This window comes from Haemaphysalis longicornis, unplaced genomic scaffold (assembly GCF_048455015.1).
Source record: "Haemaphysalis longicornis isolate Haplotype H1 unplaced genomic scaffold, Haemaphysalis longicornis Haplotype H1 scaffold_2, whole genome shotgun sequence".
Lineage (NCBI taxonomy): Eukaryota > Metazoa > Arthropoda > Arachnida > Ixodida > Ixodidae > Haemaphysalis > Haemaphysalis longicornis.
This window is the reverse complement of record NW_027526295.1, coordinates 232,744,467-232,761,534: the sequence shown is the minus strand read 5'-3', so window position 1 is coordinate 232,761,534 and position 17,068 is coordinate 232,744,467.

Below are 17,068 nucleotides of genomic sequence, written 5' to 3'. Positions count from 1 at the left end.
GTGCAGGGGATATCCCTGGCATTCTTTTAACATTTTAGCTTTAGTATAGAATTTCGTCAGCCGATATGATTTTAACGTTCGAGAATTGTGTTTGGGCCGCAATGCGGCGAAATGAACAGTGAACCAAGGCGGAGCATCACCGCGTAAGACCCCATTTCAATAGAAGATATTAAAAATAACGTTATAAATTTACTTCCGTTCAACGCTCATTTTATTTTATGTGAACATCCATAATCCTTTAATCTAAGGGTTACTGAAGCGCTTTGATATTACTTCACCCAACTTCACTGTTAGTTCATTCCTATCTCTCCTCCCCCCGTCAAACTGCCGCGATCGCGGCAGTTTGCCGGGGGGGGGGGGGGTAAAGAAAAGGAAACGAACTAGCTTAAGCGTACATGCATTCCCTTTTCAATATTTTCTCTATCAATCTCATCTGGGCAGCATTCGCTCTTGCAATGGCGCATTTAGAGGGGGGGGGGGGGGGGGGGAATCAGTGCACCGGGTACCACCCTCCTTGGTGGGGAGGGGGGGGGGGTTACTTGTGCTTCTTCAATGTGTAAACGGGGCGTACAAAACTTGAAGACGACTGTCGCAGCTCTCTCTAAACCAGCCTATTGAATTTTAGAGCAAAGCTTTCTACCTCTACCAGCCAACGGTTCTTTCGTGACGTACGGGACAAGGAACTCCCACGGGGCTAGGGAGGCGGATGTCACTTTTCTCTCACCGAACACAGTGTAGATGGCACGGGGATAGGGCGCTATTACCCAGCGTTCCCCGTGCTCACCCCTGCGGGCGCGTAGGCGGGACCCTTCCGTAGGCTTTGTCATCTGCTTTTGCGACGGTGTTGGGCCTGTTTTGGCGTAGCTTCGCGTCCATTGCGCGTTTCCTTAGCACGGCTTGATTAACTTGTTCGACAGTACCTGCTGGGTAACCCGAACCCGACAGAATTAAGTGGTCGTACGGCAGAAATACGTTAAGGATTGTTTTGCAGGGCGGGAAAACAAAATGTAGCGACCACTTGCAGACATCTGGCCGCTAGAGAAACTCCACCTTTTGCGCACTGCTTGTCACGAATGGACGTCCGTCCGGACGTCCGTCGAACGTCCGCCGTACGTCCATTCCGGCTCTAGCGGACGTCCGTATGACGTCCGTTTCAGGGCCCATGGACGTACCATGTACGTCCGTTGGACGTCCAGTTTTAACACTTCCGCACGTCCAGTCGGACGTCCGAAATTGGCTGTATTTTGGATGTTCAGTAAAAATTTCCAGAATCACATAACGACAAGCTAATGTCCTTACAACAAACACTACAGTATAGTACACCGCGCAAGGCTAGCGCACTACAGATACATGAACACAGTGAACTTACTTGCTTCACGTTTCGTTTGCGGTTCTCAATTCTTATATATCCTTCCCCAAATAGATCGTCGTTGGAGTTGGTGAAGTGCTTCAAAACAATGAAAAAATTAGGCTTAATATTAGAAATATGCAGACGAAACTTGCAACCTACAAGCCAGGGTGTTGATCTACAAAATCTTTTTAATTGAAAAGCACAGTAGCTTTTTCTTTTTTGCTTTTATATCCAATTTACGCCCTTATTTGATGCTTCATAGTAACTTTTTACGTCCGTTGGCGGGTGTCATTCGGACTTGTACATCCATTTCCGGATGTCCACTGTACGTCCGAAAATGGACGTACAGTGGCTGCCCAAACTGGGCCTTGGATGTCCGGCTGTATTTCGGACGTCCCAAGGACGTCCGTGGTTGCTTGGGGCGTTTTCTAAATTGCTGAATACCAATTCGGCTGTGTTTTAACAGGCATTACAAAAGACGAATGGAGCACCTGGCTCTGATAAATAGCGATTATAAAAGTTCCGTCAGCTTTCTCGCAATTCTCAAACTTACGAAACTATTTAGTTTAAATCTGTATAAACGGGAATCACTAAGCTCACATGCCGGATTGTTTCGGTGTCCCCGAGCAGGCACATCAGGATGGATAGGTTTCACTGTCTCACCCTTCGAAACACACTCCTCTCTGTTTTCTTTCTTCCTACACACGGGCGGGCTCTGCAGCGGCGGCGTCCTCCGCTCGAGCCCGGCCGTGGCCGACGCTGCTGCATTCGGGATGGAGCCCCCGCGAATCCCAGGTAACGGCTGGCGGAATCTCTGGTTTCACTCTTTCTGGAGCCACGGGGGTGAATTCAAGTGACGTCGCACTTGTTGTGGGGGTCGTTCACAGCTTTGCTTTCCAGCCACCTTCACAGCGTGAATTGGAGCCATTTTATTTATATTTTCAAAATTTCGGTCGACCAATTATCTCCATTTACGGTATTATAACGATTACAGGTGGGACTTTCGCGCTATCTGCATTATTGTGTAAATGAATCGTCTAGCCATTTGCCGAATTTTTTTTTAATTTCTGATAACTAAGTTTCTCACAATTTTGTTCAACCAATTATCTCCCTTTGCGTTATTATAACGACTGCATTTGGAACTTTCACGAAATCTGCATTATTGTGGAAATGCAGGGCGTTACACGGTTCGCCAGTTTTCGTAATTATTTTATATTTTTCTTATTTTTTAGTTTTTCAAAATTTTGTGCGACCAGCTATCTCTATTTAAGCCATTGTATAGCGATTACAGGGGGAACTTCCGCGATATCTGAATTTTTGTGGAAATGCAGGGCGTTACACGGTCCTGCCTGGAAGGGAGGGGGGGGGGGGGTACTCGGCAAAGAAAGAATGCTACGCATTAAGTTCATATCAATGCACAATGAGCACTCAACTGCTCCTGTGAAGGCAAATTTCACTTTAGTGTTTTACCGGTTCCTATGGAGGAGGGAACAACCACATTTTTTTTTCTAGACAAAACGCCCCCGTATTTGCGTGAGGTGTTCAAAGAAATGAGACCTTCTCTCTCTCTCTTTTCCCCGTTCCACTTAAGGCAGGCTCACTGTGCACATTACCAGCCAATAAGTTCGATCATTACCTCTGACACAAGAAAGCGATTGGCATACGGTGGCGCATTAAGGAGCGGTGAATACGTAGTACGCTTTCCTGTGCACTTCCAAGCGACCCAATGTTTGCCATATTTAAAAAAAAAACACGGCCTTTGAAACGACAGCTACTGTCAAACGGTATGGGTGCAACTTGCATTGGAATTCGGAGGAGCTACAACTAACCCGTAAGGGCACACCGCCGGATTACCAGACATTTATTTATTAGATGCGACGCATCTCTTGCTCTCGGGTATGTCCCTCCGTTGTCGTCATCGTCGTCGTCGCGGCGTTGTCCGCACGCTCACTGCACATGCGCAACTCTCCTCCGTTCTTCTCTCCGACAGCTGTGCGCAACACTCTCACTCCGTCTCATTATCATAACAACAGTTGCACGTGTGCGCTTCACTGCTCTGGGTGCGCGCATGTGTGCGCACTCTCACTCCGTCTCATTATCATAACAACAGCTGCACGTGTGCGCTTCGCTGCTTTGGGTGCGCGCATGTGTGCGCATGCGCGCGACTCTCCCCCCCCCCCCCCCCCGGCTCCTCTCCTTTCAAAAGCGGGAATATAAGCGGGGGAGCGCACGGCGCCGGATCAGTCCAGCGCTCGCTCTTGCACTTGACTTGACTTTGCTTGACGATACCTCTGTGCAAGGTCTTCCGATGAAGACGTGATGGAAGCGACAGTCCCTTCAGCGAGTGGACTGACGCAATCCAATACCAGCGTCAGTCCAAACGCTCCCCCCTGATGCGTCGCATCACATCAGGGTTCCCTCGCGGGAAGATGGGCGTAATTTTATTTATTTATTTATTTATTTATTTATTTATTTATTTATTTATTTATTTATTTATTTATTTATTTATTTATTTTACCCTCAAGGCCAAGGGCATTACAGAGAAGAGTGGGGACTCATTATTTTGGACCACTGAATATCTGCAAATACCGGAAGGGTAACTTGATGAGTGTAGGTAAAGAGGCAGCAGCGAATATATTTTTCTGTTCGCACAGTTGATTTTTGTGTCCAGTATAAAGAAAAGGGGCGGTGGGGGGAGGGTAGGCAGCTTTTTTCTTCAAAAAGCGAGATTAGAAGGGTCCAAGTAGACGATTTTACTGAGTCTTACTATAATTCAGTGAAGATAACCAAGCATGATTATGTTTCTGGCGCGAACACCTATTTGGCTGACGTGGTTTCGGAGTCTTCGCCATTCGACGGTCAGCCACTTTGCAATGGTTTTCCAGAAAAGGCCAAATGAGAATAACCGGGAGGCTGTGTAGAGGCATGGCCTCCTTTATACTGGAGGCTATGGTGGAGGGCACCCACTGTATCATAACTTTTGATTGTTTTTCAGTTTTGTTCTCTTTTCTCTCTTCTTTTTCTCATGTTATCCGGTTCTCCGTTTTTTTTTTTCTTTTGCTGTTGGTACCCCCCCTCTTACCACGCCCCTATTAAAATCTGCTTAGGCTGTAAGCCTTTTTGGGGGTAATTTGCGCGAAGATTAGAGTTATGAGCACTTGTTTGTTTTGTACTCCACTTCCTCTCGTGTGTAAAAAATGCGCTGTCGACAATGCGAGCTGACATCACAATGTTCACGTTTTTATTTCTTTTATCTTGGGTTTGTTCCGTTTAAGCTCATTAATTTCAACTCAACAAGCGCATAAAACAGTAAGTAACTAAATACTGACTGGTACTTGTAGTTCAGGAAAGGGGGGGGGGGGGTTGACGCACAGATTAAGTAGGCTAAGCTTTTATCCACTAGCATGACGCTGACATAATTTGCATTTATACGAAGCGAAAGCCTTGAATTTGTTTTTGTCTGTATCGTGGGTTGTGTTGTTAGGGGGGGGGGGAGTCGTGATGAGGGGATAAAGTTTTCGAATCCGCATTTGTTAGCGAGGTTTGAGGACCGAAAAAAACTGGGGCACGGAGTAAGCCAGTTACGCGGGTAAAGGGGTTTTGGTTGCGTCAGCTTTTGAAGCACGGTGGCTTTTACCCCTTTCAATTAAAGAACCCCTGTAACACGGCCAATAAACGTTCCTGTATCCCTGGAGGCACTTCAAAGGCTATATAGTTACCGCAGAAAGGCACTGCAAGGTTTGCTTGTCGCAGCATGCAGATACCTCTTCGGGTCTCTGCGTTGCTTCTGTCGGGATTTTGTTTAAACTAATTATCGAATGCAATTACAGCAGCAACCGAAAGAAAGCCAGCCAAAAGCACAAGTATGAATTGAACGACGTCGCTTTAGCACGCAAACCGTGCAGCCGGCTCCGAAAAAAAAATGAAATGATACTGAAAACACCCACGAAACAGTCTGAACAGTCAAGCCAATTGAAAGCAATTGACTCCCATTGGGCAAATGGATTTGGCTCATTTTGATCCGTGAAACAGCAGGATCTGGCTCGTTTTTGATACTAACTACGATATGCGTACACGTTTGCAGGGCGTTATAGTTCTCCTGTTTTCTTGCCACCCCCTTTTTCAGGGGACAGTTGCCGAGTTCTTGTTGTCACTCCAATTTTATCTGACTTAGTTTCGGTTTCTGCATCTGGCTCATTTCGAAAAAAAAAAAAAAAGAGAACGCCTCATATAAATGTACAAGAAAAGAAATCATTTGAAGCCGCATACCTATAGGTAAGACCTCAAATTTAAAGAGCAAGCAACCATCAAAGGCATCTAATAAATATTCCCATGTTATGAGAAAAAGATTAGCAACCGAACTAGTTGTAATTAAAAGGCAGTCATGTCGTCTGTTACAGCCTTGAAATTCTTATGTGCGTATAAACGGTTGCACAAATCGTGTTATCTTGTAAATAGGCACATAAATCACCCAGGCGGCATGCTGAGCAGAAATTGTTTCGAGTGACCGCAGTCGTTTTGCGTAAACGTTTGCTGTTGACTGCACACCTTACATCGTCAAGAAGCAGAGTTCTACGACGCGTGAAAAAAAAAAAAAAAAGTGGATGCGAATGGCTAGAATTCTGTAGTTTGTGCATTATGGAACTTCCTTTTTCCTCTGGATGTTTGCCTTTTGGGAGGCTGTGTCGTAGCAGTTGGGTAGAGCAAACCCAGGTAGCTAACCGATTCGTTTACAGTTGTGCACGAGTCAAGCCTTATTCCGAATGATCAGTTTATTCCCCGCGTACTTTTCCTGCACACATGACCTTGAGGAGCACATCAGCAGGTTCGACTAAACAAACCACCGCATTTTGCCGGGGTCGGCATTTCCCTTGTATCTGAACTCAGAGAATTGATCTCCATATTTAGCGCTCGTAATGAGACGTCAAAGACAACGGCCTCTTTTCCCATTAGCATATTTGAACATTTCGTTAAATGAATAGCCGCACCATTTTGTATAAGCGAAGACGTCGCCGTCTATATTCGAATGTCAGTCCTTTTGGAAGGTTAAATAACACTGCCGCCGCGGGTGCTGAACCACTTAGCCACTCTAGTTCCACATCATTAGCGAAATTCAAGTATACGTGAATTAAATGTTGGTCTTCTGAAATAAACGTCTCTTTCAATACATTTAAATAAGGGGCAGAATGTTGTGAGCGTTCCAGTGCACGTACTGGGGAGCGAATTACATCGCCTAGGGCTGCTCGATATAATTTAATTAGCATGCGCGCTTCCATGAATTCACTCCGCGAAACGCGTCTCTAATCACAGTTTCAAAGCGGCCATCACTTCGTGTTTCTCGCCGCTTCGCAGTAGGAGAATGCAACAAGCATGCTTATTAACAAACTGTGGTCTATTAATAGGAAGGCTTTGGTTGGGAAAAACAATGTCAATTGAAGCACGTACTCTTGGCGAAGTTATGTAAATTTTTCAGGCACTAATCGCGAGAACCGCGCACACTTCCACTACGCCGACTGAGCTTGCGAAGCGTTTATCCGCGGTAACATAAAACTGCGTTCCTTGGGAGTTTCACATCGGTGAACGGGGAGAGTGGTGATGGTATCGCCCGAAATAGCACGGAGGATTGCTCTCTGCCCTTGAAGGGACCCTGCAACACTTACCATCGATTACTCGTAATGTATTTTAAGGTAAAGTCTATTGTGCCAGCAATCTCCTCCCGCAAGAATTATGAAAATCCGTTCACTATCACCGAAACTACGCGGGACGAGAAATCGCGCATAATTGTTCCCTCTCAACTCGACCGCGGACAACGCGACGAAAGCTGCGCGCTCTCTCTCGGAGAGGGAGGCGGCTCGCGGCGCCTTCTCCGGCGGCCTTCGATATATGACTGGCCGGGGAGTTTTCCCCTTTTCTCCGAAACGTGGAGGGGTCTATTTCCGGTTTGGTGCCACAAAAAAGCAGGTATGGCTGCCTGCTCGCAAGCGCCCGCTCAGGGCGTTTTTGAAGCAATAAGCGTTTGTTGTTGTGTAATCTGGCTGAAAGGGGAGTATTAAGTTCGTCACTCAAACTCCACACGCACTCAAGAGTCAAAACACAAAAGAAACTTCAAAACTGTGCGTACAAGCTCAGGCATAGAAGAGGTTGGTACACAGCTCCGACAACGGCGGATCGTCACAGGAAATGAGAGAAATAAGCCGCGAAGATCACCAGCGACAGCCAATAGGCAGCCTTGGCCTTAATGACGTCGTTTAGGCCATGCCAGGGAGTGCATAATGAGGAAAATTGGAGGGAGCGCGGTTGGTTTTTTTGCGTCTTTCACAGCGATTTGCGCGCTCGCCGCTTCACGTGCACGTGTAATATCTGGCTCAGGTATTCCTGGCAGTGCAATCTAAACGTCGCGCAGGTTTACGTGCACTGCTCAAAGAGTGTTGCAGGGTCCCTGATATTCCGGGACATGCTGCTGTTTCTACCCAACTTTGAAAACATGGTTTGAAGTGCACAATCTATCGCATTTGCGATGGGGCTTGGTGGGGAGCACGGGCGCGTGCCCGGGTGGGTGCATGATTTGAAAAAGTGCGTGCTGATGAATGCGGATATTTTGAGCTGATCATGTTCGTTCAGATCACAGTTGTAAGAACGCCTAGCGTTCTTTTTCTCCCGTGTGAAGTGTATATCCCCCTTTATCTCGAAACGTCTCTCTTAGTGGCGAAGCACCTTAAGGCCAAGGCTTGTCTGTCCGGCGTCCGGCGTCCGTGCTCACGGCACAGCACCGTGTAAATCGAAACATCTGTGAACAAAAGGTTATAGAGATAGAGAGAGAGAAAGAGAGAGAGAGAGAGACGCACAGCCCCGTGTAAATCGAAACATCAGTGAACACAAGGTTAACAAGAACAAAATAACAGGTTCACAAAATGTTAGAGAGAGAGAGAGAGAGAGAGAGAGAGAGAGAGAGAGAGAGAGAGAGAGAGAGAGAGAGAGAGAGAGCTCCTGGAGAGCCGTGCTGCGCATGCGCGAAGAGCATTAGATTGGAATGGATTGGATTGGGTTGGAATAAATTGAATTAATATGGGATTGGGTTGGATTGGAAATAGTTTCAGCAGCAGTAAGCACTCTCACGGGTGATTTGTGGTAAGAACGATCCCCATTGCTTCGTACACTCGTCACGATTCACTTCGTGGAGATGCGTGGATTTTTTTTAATGGCGGAGCTGGTGTAGCTGGCCGTATACAGCGTGTGGGGCATAATGCGTAACACGTTAAAATACCAAGAAAATGCCGAACGCTCGTGAGCGCGTGCCTCGCGGCGACCGCACAGCGTACCCGGCTCGCGCAGCGGCTTTAACAGAAAAAAAGGAAAGAAATGAAAATTTGCGAAACCTCGACGCGACTTCAGAACGCCGCGCATGCGTCGTGCACGTCCGCGCCGCCGCTGCGCCCCAGCTGTCGTCAAGCGCTATTGCGCGTGTATTGCTTGGCATGAGGAACACGACGATATCGATGCATATGACGATGACTTCTACTAGCACAGTGCTAAGCGATGACGAACATGTAAATAAACAATTTCAAACTTGTACAGATGTGTTGTGATGTGTCCTTCAGCGCTCACGTAGAAAGAAATCCTGCAGTCTCGCTATAATTCAAGCCTTGCGCGACTTAGTGCAATCTTCGCCAGACTTTTTTTAGGGGGACCACGTATATCTCGAAATGGTGACAGAGAGTACACAAGGAAAGTCCGCTACAGGCAGCTGGTAAGGTCTCCGTGCGCGCGCCTAAAGCTCCCTCCACGTGCCGAAAGCGGTCGTGAACTGCAAATTTGAAATTCCCTCCGTCACAGCGCTTTCTTATCCAACGCGTCAAACTGTGGGAGTGATCATGTGAGCGTTACCATGGCGCCCATGGGTGGCACAACTTGGGCGCGGGCATACAGTTTCTCAATACTACCTAGAGTGGGAACTGTTTCTGCAATCGCACGCCACCATGGAAATTGTGGGAACACGGAGAATCGGTTTGGCAGCACGTGGGTTGTGCAGTGTTATAGGCTCTGGAGTGTTTGTTAGTTCTGTTTTCAACATGCTTTTCCGTTTTCAGCAAGCCACTTTCTGGCATTCAGTGAATATCACAGATATGACTAAATAACAACGTGATTAGCTCTTAGCGCATGTGGTCGCGTTAGCGGAAAATTTCTTAAGATGAAAGGGTGACCACATGCAGCGTCGGCGACAAGCGACGCGGAAAGCGTAACTCAACAGGTACAACAAACAGATAGGGTGGGCGACAGTGACAAACGAAAAAAATTAATACAGTGCCGCCAATGTCCTCCGCGTCGTCGCTCGTCGCTACAGTTCACTGTGTCGTCGCTGCCGCTCGCTTGTGGGCTGCTTCAAGCTTGCAAAAAGCGAGCGAGGGACCCGGCGGCGTGTGTATGCGGCTTGCCGCTGTCGCCCACACTATCCGTTCGCTGTACCCACCGAGTTACGATTTTTGCGTCGCTCGTCGCCGTCGCTGCGTGTGGTTACCCCTAGAAGCATGCACTTACAGGTGCAACGAGGCAACATACATGGCGTCTCGGCAAGTCGGTATTTATTTGCCATTTGAAGCATTAATGCAATGTCCTAATACTTTGCGCGCGTGTTTGAAGACTTACTTGCGGTAATAGGCTTCGCCTAGAGCTCTATATATATCTGCTTGGGCAAAACAAATAAATACAACGTGACTAAATCACTTTTGCATCTCTAGCTGTTGCATCTGCTTCGCCTGCCAAGAGCGAAGCAGACGATAATAATACAGTACTGAGAGGAAGCATGAACACAGTTTAAGACAATCGAAATGAATAATTTTCAGCTAAATATTTCAAAACAACGAAGAACACAGCATCTAGTTTGGAATATGTAATCTTTTTTTAAATATATTGCCGCGAACCATGTACGGGTTTGTTTATTTTTTGTTTGTTTACTGCCCGGCCACGCTCGGCTCTGTTATCTAGATGTGTCCGAAGCGAAGCGCGTCTTCTATTCTTTATTTTTATGCCGCTCGGGCTATCTCATTCAGATAAGCAGACTGTTTCGCCCTAACGTCACTAGCCCAGAATAATCTTCTTTGATCTACAATGTTCTGGATGTTAATCGACGGTTCCAGAAACACTCGCGCCGAAAGATAAAAGACTGAAGAGCAGGCGCCGCGGCATTCGAATCGCCGGAGCTCGCCTGCACACGTCACTTTGTTGACTGCTGCTTCGCATTCGAATCGCCGGAGCTCGCATGCACACGTCACTTTGTTGACTGCTGCTTCGCCGCCTGTGTATTCTTTGAGTTGTTAGGGGAGCACAGGTTCGCTCCAATAAACTTGTTTTCCTTGAAGACAACTGCGTCGTCTTTGACTTTGTGACAATATACGGGACTGCCCGCTGCATCTGGCCTGCTGAATCCTGCCTTTTAAATGCAGAGCATTTCTTAGCCTCGCCTCTTCCTGCGTCGGACGGCGTCCACAGCTCGGCGTCCGTAGCAGGTGCGCCTCTACTCCTTCCCTCCTCTCTTTCAACAGCAGGTGGCGCGCGCATGCGTCGTAGTCAGCCCGTTCGCTCCGTCGCGGTCTCGGCGTAACAGGTGCGTGATAGCAGCACGGTGGGGCGTGGAAGGGCGCGCGCTGCTTGCGCATGCGCGCTCTCCCCCCCGTACTGCTCTCCCTCTACTGCGCGCGCTGCAAATATAAAGCGGCTAGCGGTCGCTCGTGCTTCAGTCACTGCGTTGCTCCTTCCTTCCTTGGTTGACGCTCGCTCCACCCTAACGCGACTTTACTCTCCTCTCTCTACCCCAAACCAACACCAACGCAACTACGACCCAACTACCCACCCTAAAGCGACTTTACGCGGCGTTAACGACTCCCAATGCTCTGCATTTACTCGTGTTCCCCTCGCGGGAAGGCGCGGGAATTTTTTTTTTCTTTCTAACCCCCAGAATTATTTCTCAAACTAAGCACTCTAACACAGCAGTTTCAGACAAAGTAAGATTTATCAATCACGGCACTTTTTGCAGCATTTCTTAAACAAAAACTTAATTTGCGTAGACACAGAGTTGATGCCAGCCATGCCACGCCGAACTTCCGGCCGATTTAGTGGGTATGGTGGTTCTCATGGAGAGATGGAGGGCTTTCGCAACATCACGTAGACACTGGCGCCAGATTCCACTATAGGTAAGCTAGTGAGAAACTCTATGGGCGCGGGTGATCACAATGGTATACGTCGGACCACGGCCGGATCATCTAGCTCTTGGTTAAGTGATCTGGCCCGAAATTTTCGGCATTTCGCTTAACTTGAAACTCCGCTTATATATCTGCAAAATTTTAGCGGATTTTATGACTTAGAGTTCTTAGTTCTAAAGAAAGCCAGTTCTGGGGAATGGGCTTTCTAGCACTTCTTGGTATCCATTCACGCTGCGAAAAGACGGGAATTGAAACTTTCTGGCGTAAAATTTTGAATCGAAATACTGTGACAGAACTAGTGATCTACGGGACATAACCACGGTACAAAAGCTAGAGACACACTGAATACTCTCACATAAGCTACAACGTTATTATTGCGGGGACGAATATAAGCCTATAGGGATTGGGAACAAATTGGGGATATTTTTCTTGTTTTCTCTTTTCGTCTCGTTCGCAAGTTACTTTTATCATCAATTTCAGAAACGTCTCCAACGTGAAACGTCTTGACATTTTGAAACTTCATTTTGCTGGTAGCAGTACACAAAAACGCCTGTGCATATAAACTTCTCGGGGCACGTTAAGCATCGTAGTACAGTCGAATTCGGTGTGCTATAGCTCTCCTCTATGGCACGTCCCCAGGCGTACATTTGGCGCTTAATACAATCGCTGTGACCTTTAAAGGCAGGCATTTTGTTTAAAAGCCGGGATACGTGTCTGTACATGCGACCTTAGGGATAAACAGCGCCGAACGTTCCCCGCAGAAAGTGTCGTTGTTTACCACGAAGTTGTTTACGCGAAAAATTCGACCTTACCGCTCGAAATTCCCGCGTGGGTCGTGCCCTCGTGCCCCTGCGCCAGTGGGAAAAACGACTTCGCATACTGCTCCAAGTTGGCCACTGACAGACCTTTATGGTGCTCCCACGGCTGAAATTTATCGTCCCGAATAAATTACTCGAATGTCAATAGAGGCGAGAGCTTACTAGTTGTCATTCTTAGTTGGCAGTCAATGTATGCGCTGTTTCCTCATATCACGTAAAGAACTAACTTACTGTATTCGGCCATAAATAAATATCTGAAGCAGAATGGAAAGCCGAGCTAGTTGAAAATGGTTCATGACTGGAACTGTGTGTGTGTTCTCTTTCCTAGTCCAATTTTTTTTTGTGCGCAGTTCCAGTCATAAATAAATATCTCGTTCGCGTCTGCAGTTTCCCGAGGGGCGAAAGCGACTCAACATACCCACGCATACAATAGCGCTCCGTTTTGTACTACACTTTAGCATAATCTTGTAAACAAACGCTGCCTGTGGCTCAGACAAGCCACAAATCAGGCTTATTTTGCCTGCTTTGTCGGAAGCCACAAATGTGCAACAACTTAGACCATTCCATTGAACCATCACCTATTCGCCACACCATCTCAGAGCTTCGGTCTTTGAAATGTTTTGTTTATGCCGCTCAGACAAGAAGGCGTAATGTTTCCGAGGTCTTTTTTGCGATTTTCTGCTATTGCAAACAACTGGCGATATCATTGGTCCATTTTGTTTGATAACGCCGGATCACTTCTGGTTTGGTGATGTATTGAGGATGTTTTCTACGGCTAAACTTAACGCTTGTTTGTTTTCCATAGAGTTCTTGCGGAAATATTTTATACGCTCGTGTGCTAGAAATTTAAATCCTGTGAGATAACTTGCATCATTGCAAAGCTTTCATTAGGTTTAAGAGTGTTTTTTTTTTTTTTTTTCAAGCGACGTTCTTTAAGTTTTTCAAGGCTGTTTTCAAGCGAAGAACAGACAGGACTAGCGCTCACTCACAACTGTGTTAGTCTGCGGGAAACATCGAACTGTATATCACATGCTATCACATGCTAAAACACTACTGTATATCACTACTGCATATAACTGTATGTCACACGATATAACACTGTATGAAAACTACTATCACATGCTTCTTAACAAAGATTCAAAACAATGCCTCATTGCCCTGCAAACATAAAGGTGCGTCGCTGGCAAGCTTATAATTTTACTTTTTAATACGCTACCTACAATATTCTCTTCCCGAAATAATGGATTGCACCCGCAGCTACTACAATTTCGGAATATGTTCCATTAGTAACACACTCGGCTTATTGTAGGTTAGTTGTCGGTGTAGCGAGCCATGGCACATTATTCCAAGGAACACCAATGCTGCACACCGAAGCATACAGGCGCAATAAGGACACCGTTTCCAGAGGCAACACTACAGCGTAGTGATGCCAATCAAATCAACTGCGGGAAATGCGGGCCGCACCGGCGACACCTGAGCACCTCGTTTGGACGCGCTGGCTTTTTTTGGGCGTCTAGCGGTGGACTCAATGGTTCGCCATCCACCCAAAGCATTGAGCGCGTAGGGCGGAACGGAACTATAGAGCAGCAACATGCAGAGCAATCTGCTGATGCCTTTATTTCCTCCGTTTCCGAGAACTGCGGGCGTTTTTTTTTTTTTCTTCCCTTTATCGGGCTCTTCTTGGTCAGGCTCCCGAAATAACTGGGGCCATTCAGACCTCGGCACTGCAGTACGGTGAGTTGTTTGGTCTTAGAGAACAGGTCCGGCGGAAAGCTGAAAGGACCTTGCTTGCTTTCCGGTTCCCTTGTACACCTGTTCCGATATCGGGACACCTGCCTACTAACGCGATATCCCCTTTTCCCTCTCTCTCTCTCTCTTATCTATTATGTGCAAACGTTGTCCGGCGTGCACGCTGATTGAATGGCACAATGTATCATTGAGATACAATAATACCTCATTAACTCGCAGTCGCGAAATGTGTTACAAAAATGGCCGCGTATCAGCTCCTTTTGTTGCAAATGTCGACGAAAGACGAGAGTCGTTCGTCGTTATTTGCCAAGTAAATGCCTCCCTTCGCTTTCCCGCTCACCTCTCATGCTGTTCCTCTCCCGTCGCACTCCTCTCAAGATAAACACGCAAGAGGTTAGCTAAAGTCAATTTAAATTTACCGCGTTCTACTGCTCCATGCCAGGTGCCTCGATGCCAGCGCTACTGTACGCGGAGACGCGCGTCAAACGAGGCGCCTTACTTCAACGTTTATAAACCACATTTCCTTACTTCACGTGCGTTCCTAGCGGAACGCAGAACCTATCTAGTGGAACCTGTCGTTGCTGTTGCCGTTTGATTTTTTAAATGCCGCCAGGTACCGCGGGCAATAGAAGGCGGCGGTTTTCTGCAGTTGATGCAGTATTTCATTTTCTATCGGAAAAACCGAGCATCGGTAAATTTTTAAATAAAGGAACACTGCAAATATCACTCATGCATTGATTTTCTGCCTTATATATTTGCGTAATGTCTTGTTATTGTTCAACAATGTTGACAAGTATGGACATTAACGCCGGACTTAGACGATTAGATTTGGCTGTGGGTACATAAAACTATTGCAGAGTTTCTGTTTCACTTTGGCCGGCTGGCTGAATCGAGTGACAGAGAGACAGACAGACAGACATACATACAGGCAGACCAAAATTTTCCCGTTCAAGTAGCCCAAGAAATACTATCGTCTTTAAAATTTTGAGATAAGCGGACTTTCGAGTTAATCAAAATGCCGGAAGTTTGTGGCCAGGTCACTGAAGTAAGAGCTAGTGCTGGTAACAAAAGCTCCACTGAACAGGGGAACTTTCGTAATAAAGGCAAAGTAATGCGCACAAAAAAGGAATTTTCATTATTACGGAAGAAAGAACTGCGTGATGCTCGTCTGTTTGGCGTTCGCATCTGGGCCCAGAAAAGCGTTCTTGAGCATCGCATCAATCGTTGATCGCCACTGCTACATTCTTCATTGTTGCGAAGGAGGCGCAGCCTCTTTGTTGTTTCGGTCGTTGTAGTCACTTCTCGGGGCTCCTCTTCGTCCCCATAATCAGCTGCATCGTCCACATCTCTCTCTCAACGATGTAGGAGTCGGTCAGCATTCCTGTAACGGGATCATCGGTTTTGCCGTTCACGACCGCGTTCGGCGCATAGTGGGAGCTAAGCGTTCGGACGGATACCTTTCCAGCTGTCTGCAGCGGGCTTTGCCTTGTGTCATATCTCTATCAACATTTCGAGATATCCGCAGCTCCCGAAAAAAAAAAAAAAAACGTTTCGAGATAAAGGGGGCCAATACATGGCGCCTGTGGGAGGTAAATGCACGGCGAAAAAAAATTTCGACTTAGCCGATATTTCGAGATATCCGAGTTTGAGTTAACAAAGTGTGTGCGTGTGCGTGTGTGTGCGTGCGTGCGTGCGTGTGTGTGCATGTGTGCGTGCGTGTGTTCGTGCGTAAATAATTGTTTATATGATCGGAGCCGCACGCTGTTTAATTGTGCCTTAACAAAACTCCTACATGGCCTTTGACCGGCACCAATTAAACAATAACATTGTGATAAAAGAAGATTGGAAACGAGGCCGCCTTACGGTAGCCGAACCGTCTTTATTTCTTTATCTTTAAAAACTTTCATTGTCGGTGACAGTTTTTACTGTTGTCATGTGTGCTCCCGATCAGACAGACTTCCGCCCAACTCGTGATTTCATAAAGTTTGACTGCCGAGATCATGCATGGTTGAACGCCGGCATGACTTGAGTGACTTCGCGCATCAATAATTATAGATCGCATGCATAATGTGTTGGTAATTTGAGCCTACGCAGCGTCGCAATGGGCGTGGCACACGCAGGCACGTCACGAAATGATGTTAGCAACAGCTCTAGCGGCAACACTGGATGGAGCGCCGCCCCTCGCGCGGCAGCCCGAGCGACATGGAAGGACATGCTGCGCGGTCGCGCGAGTACACGGGGACACGGCGGCTCGCTCAGTTCTGACAAAATAGTACAGTCGAACACGGATATATCGAACTCCAAGGGGATCGCGAAATAGTTCGATATATTAAAAATTCGATATAAAAAATATGGGCTCTGAGACCTCACCTGTCGCGGACGACCATTTACCGATCGGCCCATTCAAGAATGACAACTAATTCAGCACTAACGACGCAACAGGATGCTTTATTTGCGTGAAAAGAAATCGCTGATCTTGGCCTGCTTCGTCGTCCTGTTTATGGAATTAAAGACGCCTGTCTCGATTTTCTCGAGGATATCCAGGTGCTACAGCCCACTTCCTTCCATGTCGCCGCAACTACGTCGAATGAAGCTGAACGCAGCCGCCAGTTCACCGGTGGAGTACGATCGTGTAGCCACATCCTCGTCCGGACGATCTTCGCCACTCGAGCTATCAGCCTGGGTTCCTGCAACCGCACCTAGGATATCCTCGTCACCGGCGCTCGCAGCAGCCTAAACATTGCTGTCAGCGTTCACGAAGTCGCCGGCCGACACTCCGGCTGGAACTGCAGCCGGTAAAAGGGACGACAGCTCGCGAAACGTGTCGTCCATGCCCTCTTCGTCGTCGTCGCCGTCTTCGCAAGGTTCCGAAAATTCGCCCGTCACGAAGCCTGCCTTCTGGAAGCAGTTGGCCACGCTCTGCTTTACGCTGTCCAAGGCATCCGTCCGCATTT